The sequence below is a fragment of the Pinus tabuliformis genome, chromosome 3_1 (assembly GCF_031772625.1).
Source record: "Pinus tabuliformis cultivar Carrire ecotype Pingquan chromosome 3_1, CPIR1, whole genome shotgun sequence".
Lineage (NCBI taxonomy): Eukaryota > Viridiplantae > Streptophyta > Pinopsida > Pinales > Pinaceae > Pinus > Pinus tabuliformis.
Genome location: NC_142301.1, coordinates 196,533,156 through 196,539,155, shown reverse-complemented (window position 1 = coordinate 196,539,155; position 6,000 = coordinate 196,533,156). Strand labels below are relative to the sequence as shown.

The window sequence follows — 6,000 nt, the reverse complement described above, 5'->3', positions numbered from 1 at the left end:
ATTCAGTGGCTTTATGTTATTTAAGCTTACTTGTTGTATTAAATAAGGGTCCGAAATTTTATGAAGAAAGGCTTACGAAAGCTCGCACTATTGTACTTTCACACTTTTCTCAATAAAACGATTGGAACATTGTTTTAGGAATTTTCATAAAGAATTTTGAGAAGTTGCACTACTGTACTCCTAGAATCATCTTTGTGAGAAAGACTAAATTGCTGCTATTTATTTTATGAGCCTAGAAATGTGCATTTGGTATTTCTATCTTTGTGCCTCTGTTTTGTTCATAAATAAATAGTGAATTTATCTTTTTAGATTGCTTATTACATGGTATTTCTACTCTTCTCTGCAATTCACGAATTCTTGAAGGCACTATTGTATAAAGGATTTAGAGTTGTGGGATAGAGGAGAAAACTCAGATCTAAAGGATTATTGAGGATTTTTCTTTTTCACTCTGAATTATGTTTTGATGAGAAAAGTTCGTACTATTACAGCTCTAGTTTTAAAAGCAGAAGTTCAAGTATTGTAAAAGACTGTTGGAGACCAGAGCCTGAGAATTGCATTTAATAAATTAGTATTTTTAATACTATTGTTTTAAATACTAGTTTCATTTTATAATGGCAGGGATGTGTCATTTTATTCATATTTGTGCACTATTTTCGGTATGAGTAATTTGTCTCAATCATATGTTATTATTTATCTCTGCTCTTATGCGTTGAATTCTGATTTATGAGTAACTATTTACTCATAAATTTGTCTTTTAATATCGATTTAACAGATAATGATATGCTGTGAAATATTTCCTCATATTCTTGTTTAATTATTCGAATTATTGGTTTAACAATCAATATCATTTTGTGAACTGCTTCCTAAATGTTGTCGGTTGATTATTTCAATTAAGAGGTCTCTGAATAGAATATGTTTTGGTATTCATAATGTTAGTTAATTGAACTATTTCGTTAGCTTGATATTCATTATAAGCCAAACATATTTAAATCCCAAATCATTTAAATATCTTGCTCTCAGTTGGGTTAGATCTATATCTGCCTAATTGAGATAGGATTAGGATTTAGTTCCTTTTTCTTGCATTTTAGAATTAGTTTGCATTTAGATTAATTCTACATTTCTAGAAGTCCTCTTTTGAGGAAAAACTTTAGATTGGTTTGGTTGTTCCACAAAAACAACTTAAGGATCATTCTTCTTGCCTGATCAACTTGAAGAATTGATCTGATAGCCCTAGCTATTAGCAATTAGAGATATATTTAAAGTTGATAGCAGTTGGGAGAAGGTAATTGGACCTAATTGAACTAGTTGGAGCCACTACTCCAAACGAAAAAGGAGTTGTTTTAAGGTCCGGACCGGGTGGTTATCCCCAATGTTGTGGCAACGATTTTCGAGGCCTCAACATTTTTGGCGCTAGAAGGAGGGCCCTGAATTAGTTATTTGTTTAAATTTTGTTATATCATTTTTAACTAATCATGGCTCCCATATGCATTCCTACACTTGGTCATGCATTCAGTTCACCTAAGCCTACACGAGGCATGCCCAAGAAGCAGATTGAGTCCTTGTCACAGTTAAAGTTCGATGGTGAGAGTAATATTTCTGCATTAAATCATATTGCTGGTTTTGTTAATAGATGTAAATCTTTTAATATAATTGTTGATAATGAGATATGCAGGCTTTTCACTCTCACATTCAGAGGACGGATCCACAAATGGTTCTTGGTGCTTCTCGAGAAGTCGATTCATTCATGGAAACATTTTTGCCAGGTATTTCTCAAAGCACATCAAAATTACAGTTACAATAGTTTGTGTTTAGAATTAGATAATATTTACATGTATGATAATGAATCTTTAGATGATTTTTATAATATATTTTGGTCATTTTGTTATATATTTCATTTAGATGATTTTCCTTCAACTGAAGATTTAATTGAACGTTTCACTTCTCTTGTTTCTTCCCATACTGAAAATAATGAATCAATTAATGAAGAACAAGACACATCTAATTCATTAACTAGTCTTGAATCACTAAATGATTTTATGGAACCCAAACCTGAAACTATAATTGAATCACAACGTTCTTCTTTAGAAAATTTCAATTCTCATTTTCTTTTTGAAGATGCAATTGAAACAAATTTTAATAACGTATGTGATCAATTAGTAGGTCCAATAAAATCCAATCTACAAGACTTGAAAAATGAACACATCAATTTATTTTCTTTGAAGGCAACTTTAGAAAATTCAGAACATGTAACTACAATTGAAAGAATTTCCTTAAACCTATATTATAATATGACAAGTTCTATAAACGATTCATTTGAGTCGTCATTATATTCTAGAATGCATTATTTTCTTTATCTCGATGTCTTTTCAAATCAGAGTATAGTTAATGATGATCGCGCTAATCTTTCAGTTGATAATTTTCCTAGTTCTTGTTTTGAAAGTTCTGCATCTAGCAATCATTTGAATAATAATCCTTTAATTGCAAAATATTCTTCTTTTGTATTTTCCGATTCTGTTATTTCATATCAGTCATTTGATTTTCATCAGAAGAAGGTAATTTATGACGATGATAACAAAGAATCACATCTTTTACAAACTGCGCCAATTTTAAAACATGATTTATTTCGTGAAGATTCACATGCTTTAATTTTGTCTCCTGAACACAAACTTAGTTGTAAGAATTTTGATGAGTTAACCATGTTATTTTCTAATGTATTTCATTCTGATTCTCTTTTAGAAATTCACATTTTTAAAATTTTCAAGGAATGTCGTTTTACTGACAATTCATTGACTGAAATCCACGATAGGTTCCAGAATTTCCTTGTAAAATTATTTTGTAAGTTTAGCTTTCATAACAATTTAATTGTTTTTCCATCTTTTTATTTTATTTTATTTTCTTTTCTTTTTGCAAGCATGTTAAATCTCTCAATTCTGAATATCATCGAGATTTATTAAGTGAAAATGATGAATTGGTTTCTTATAATCCTGAATATCAAAAACTATTTCGTTTCCAATTTAATTCGACATTCAGAAATTCATTCCAATCATTTCATCATCAGTCAAATTTAAATCTTGAGAGTGTTCTTCCTTCACAACATGCTTTGCCATCATCTCCTTTGGAAAATTTTCATTCTCTAACAAATATTCATCCATTCTTTGATGATCCCATTGATATTTGTTTAGAGCATGCTTTCCAAAAAAGATGGTTTACTAACAGGTTAATTGTAAATAAACTTGTTTTTGTACATAATTTTACATTAGATGTAAATAATAAATTTTGTTTCATTTTGATTGTTTTTGTTATCTGGTTACTAATGTTTGACTTGTACATATAGGTAGCTGATAAAATGAGAGAATGGTTACATTAGAAGTATGATTATACATAGTCATATTTCCTTCATTAAGCTAGAATTAGGAGTAGATTAGATTCAATAAATAATGATTTTGAGTTAATTGCCTTGCATTGGAGAAAGTCACATCTTTCTGGTAAGATTAAATAAAATTCCTCAATGGTAAGTCTCATATACTCACCTTCATAGATTTCTTTACTTTTTAGATTTAGTTTTGTTTTCTTATTTTCTGCTGATATGTAACTCTATTTTGCAGCTCTTCACAAGCATTTTCACACCTTCACCGGATCAAATTGCGAGTTCAAAGAAGAAGTAACGATTTTCATCGAATCAACCAAAATGGGGAAGTTATAAACCTTATTTTATTTCTTCAAAATCATTACTCTGATTAGAAAATGGTTAAAAGACCTTTTTCAAATTTCTTCTTTTAAAAAAGATAAATAAATATCAAATTTCCTCATTCAAACTGAATATTACTAAATGCTTTTAACTTTGCAAATTCGATTTATCTAGATTTCGACATAAGAATGAATGTTTTCTTCATTATCTTTTTCCTCTTTTGTTAAGAAATTTGCATAAACAATTTTGTAAATTTTTCCTTTTAGATTTGGTTTTGAGTGATTTCATCATCATACTTGTGAATGGTTATATCTTGAGAATTCAATTATCATATCATCACATTTACTTTTTCTTTTAAATAACATACTCTTGGCCTTTCATTAACATCTCATGAAAACCATTTTATGATTTTTTCAATTTGAAAGTAGGAATTTTTCAGGAAGTGGTTATGAAAATTGAAAATTAGATAAAAATGATCAACTCTGACTTTTTTCATTAAGTTGTAAAATCTTTAAAAACCTAAAAAATTATATCATTTTACTCTAGTTTCAGTAAAAAAAGGTTATCCTTAAAAAGTAAAGACTGTCTTACGACTAAAACACTTTCAACTCGGATTTGTCATCCAAAACCCTTAAGGAGTCAACAATCCTCCCCATCCATTAAAAAGGAAATTTTTAGAGTGTAATTCTAAAATATAAAAAAACTAAAAAGATAAGAGGTCTCATCACGAGCCTGCTTACCATGTTCATAGGGAACCAATTAAACTGACATTACCACACTAAACACCAAATCAGGGTAATGGCTTACGATTTTTAATTGTAAGACAAGGGGTCTCATCATGAGCTAGCTTGTTCAGTTTGATTGTTACCGGTGAATGACATTGTCATTATCTGGCCACCAAACCAGGACAATGACTTTTTAGCATTAAAAAAAGAAAAAGAAAAATTACCTCTAATTATTTCACTATTAAATGGATGGGATACTGGATTGTTGTTGGTTAAAAGGTAACCTTGTCGAGGCTATGAACGCCTGCTGGCAGCAGTGGCTCTACCTATGACAAACAAGTACATTACAAACTGAGTCGTAAAGGCCCCCTACTTTATTTTCACAACTGATTAATGAATGATACAAGTAAATATGTGTTTTTCATTCAAAAAATGTTTTAAAATAAATTACAATTTAATGAGTTTTATAATCAAAGTAATTTGATTTATCTAAATGTTTCAAAAAATAGTTTTCACTTCTTAGATTCTTTTTACTGAATCTTTGAAGAAATTCATTATTTATTCATCAGAGATAACTGGTTCTTTCAGTGAATCACCAATTGTTGTACTGTTCAACAAACTCCATTTTAATATATTATAAATTTCTTATGAAATTTATTATATTAAAATAAGGACCCTTCAAGTTTAGAAAAATCTTATAATCAAAGTTTAATACTTAGGTTTTTTTTTTAAACCCAAGTATTAAACCTTGATTATCCCAAAAACCAAATTAAATAGCCCCCAGAACCAAGACTTATACTTGGGCCTTAAAAAAAAAACCATAAGTATTAAAAATAAGAGTTATTTGATTAAAAAACAAAATAAATCAGAGTTTTTGATGAAATCTTTACAAACTTCGACACTCCGCTCTACACCGCATTGTAAATAACAAAAGTTCCTAAAGGCAAAGACTTCCCCGCTCTACTCCATAATTGCAATTAGACCGGACTCGGAGGGAAAATATACATCTCAATTCATAGTTCCCTGCATCTGTGACTATCACGGAAATTGCAAAGGCTTAATTCCATGCCCCATTAACTTAACTGAATTGCGATTGTGATTATGCCAAATGAATGCGATTGCGACGAATCCCGGACCTGACGGGATAATTAAAACAATTCATACATTCCCTGCGTCTGCAGCTATCGCAATAAACCACAAAAGCTTAAGTCATGCTTCCTGCCTATTACAATTAGACCAGACCCGACGGAAAAATCAACTGCAATCTATAAATTCCTACATCCACTGGCCATCACAAATTTCATTAGACCAAGCACTCTGCCCCTTCCCAATTGTGATATGCGATATAGTTGGACTCGTCGTGATTATAAAAGACATTTAAAGTAAATATCTCGTGCACGCAATCGCAAAATTCAAAAGTAATGCCTCATTGGAATTGCAATTGCGATATGATCCTGATTGCCGATTGCGATATGACGTTAGCTCCATGTCATCTGTTATGTCACCTGCCACGTTCCACGTCCCCATTCCACGTCATCGTCCATGCCATAGTGACGTCACCATGATATCATCCCTGACTTCATCCCA

The 6,000-nt window shown here is 30.7% G+C and overlaps 1 pseudogene; it reads left to right on the top strand.

The window, feature by feature from the left end:
• The first annotated feature begins 1,472 nt into the window (after nucleotides 1-1,472).
• Nucleotides 1,473-6,000, top strand: part of LOC149186471 (ATP-dependent Clp protease proteolytic subunit-related protein 3, chloroplastic pseudogene) — a 62,208-nt pseudogene continuing 57,680 nt past the window's right edge.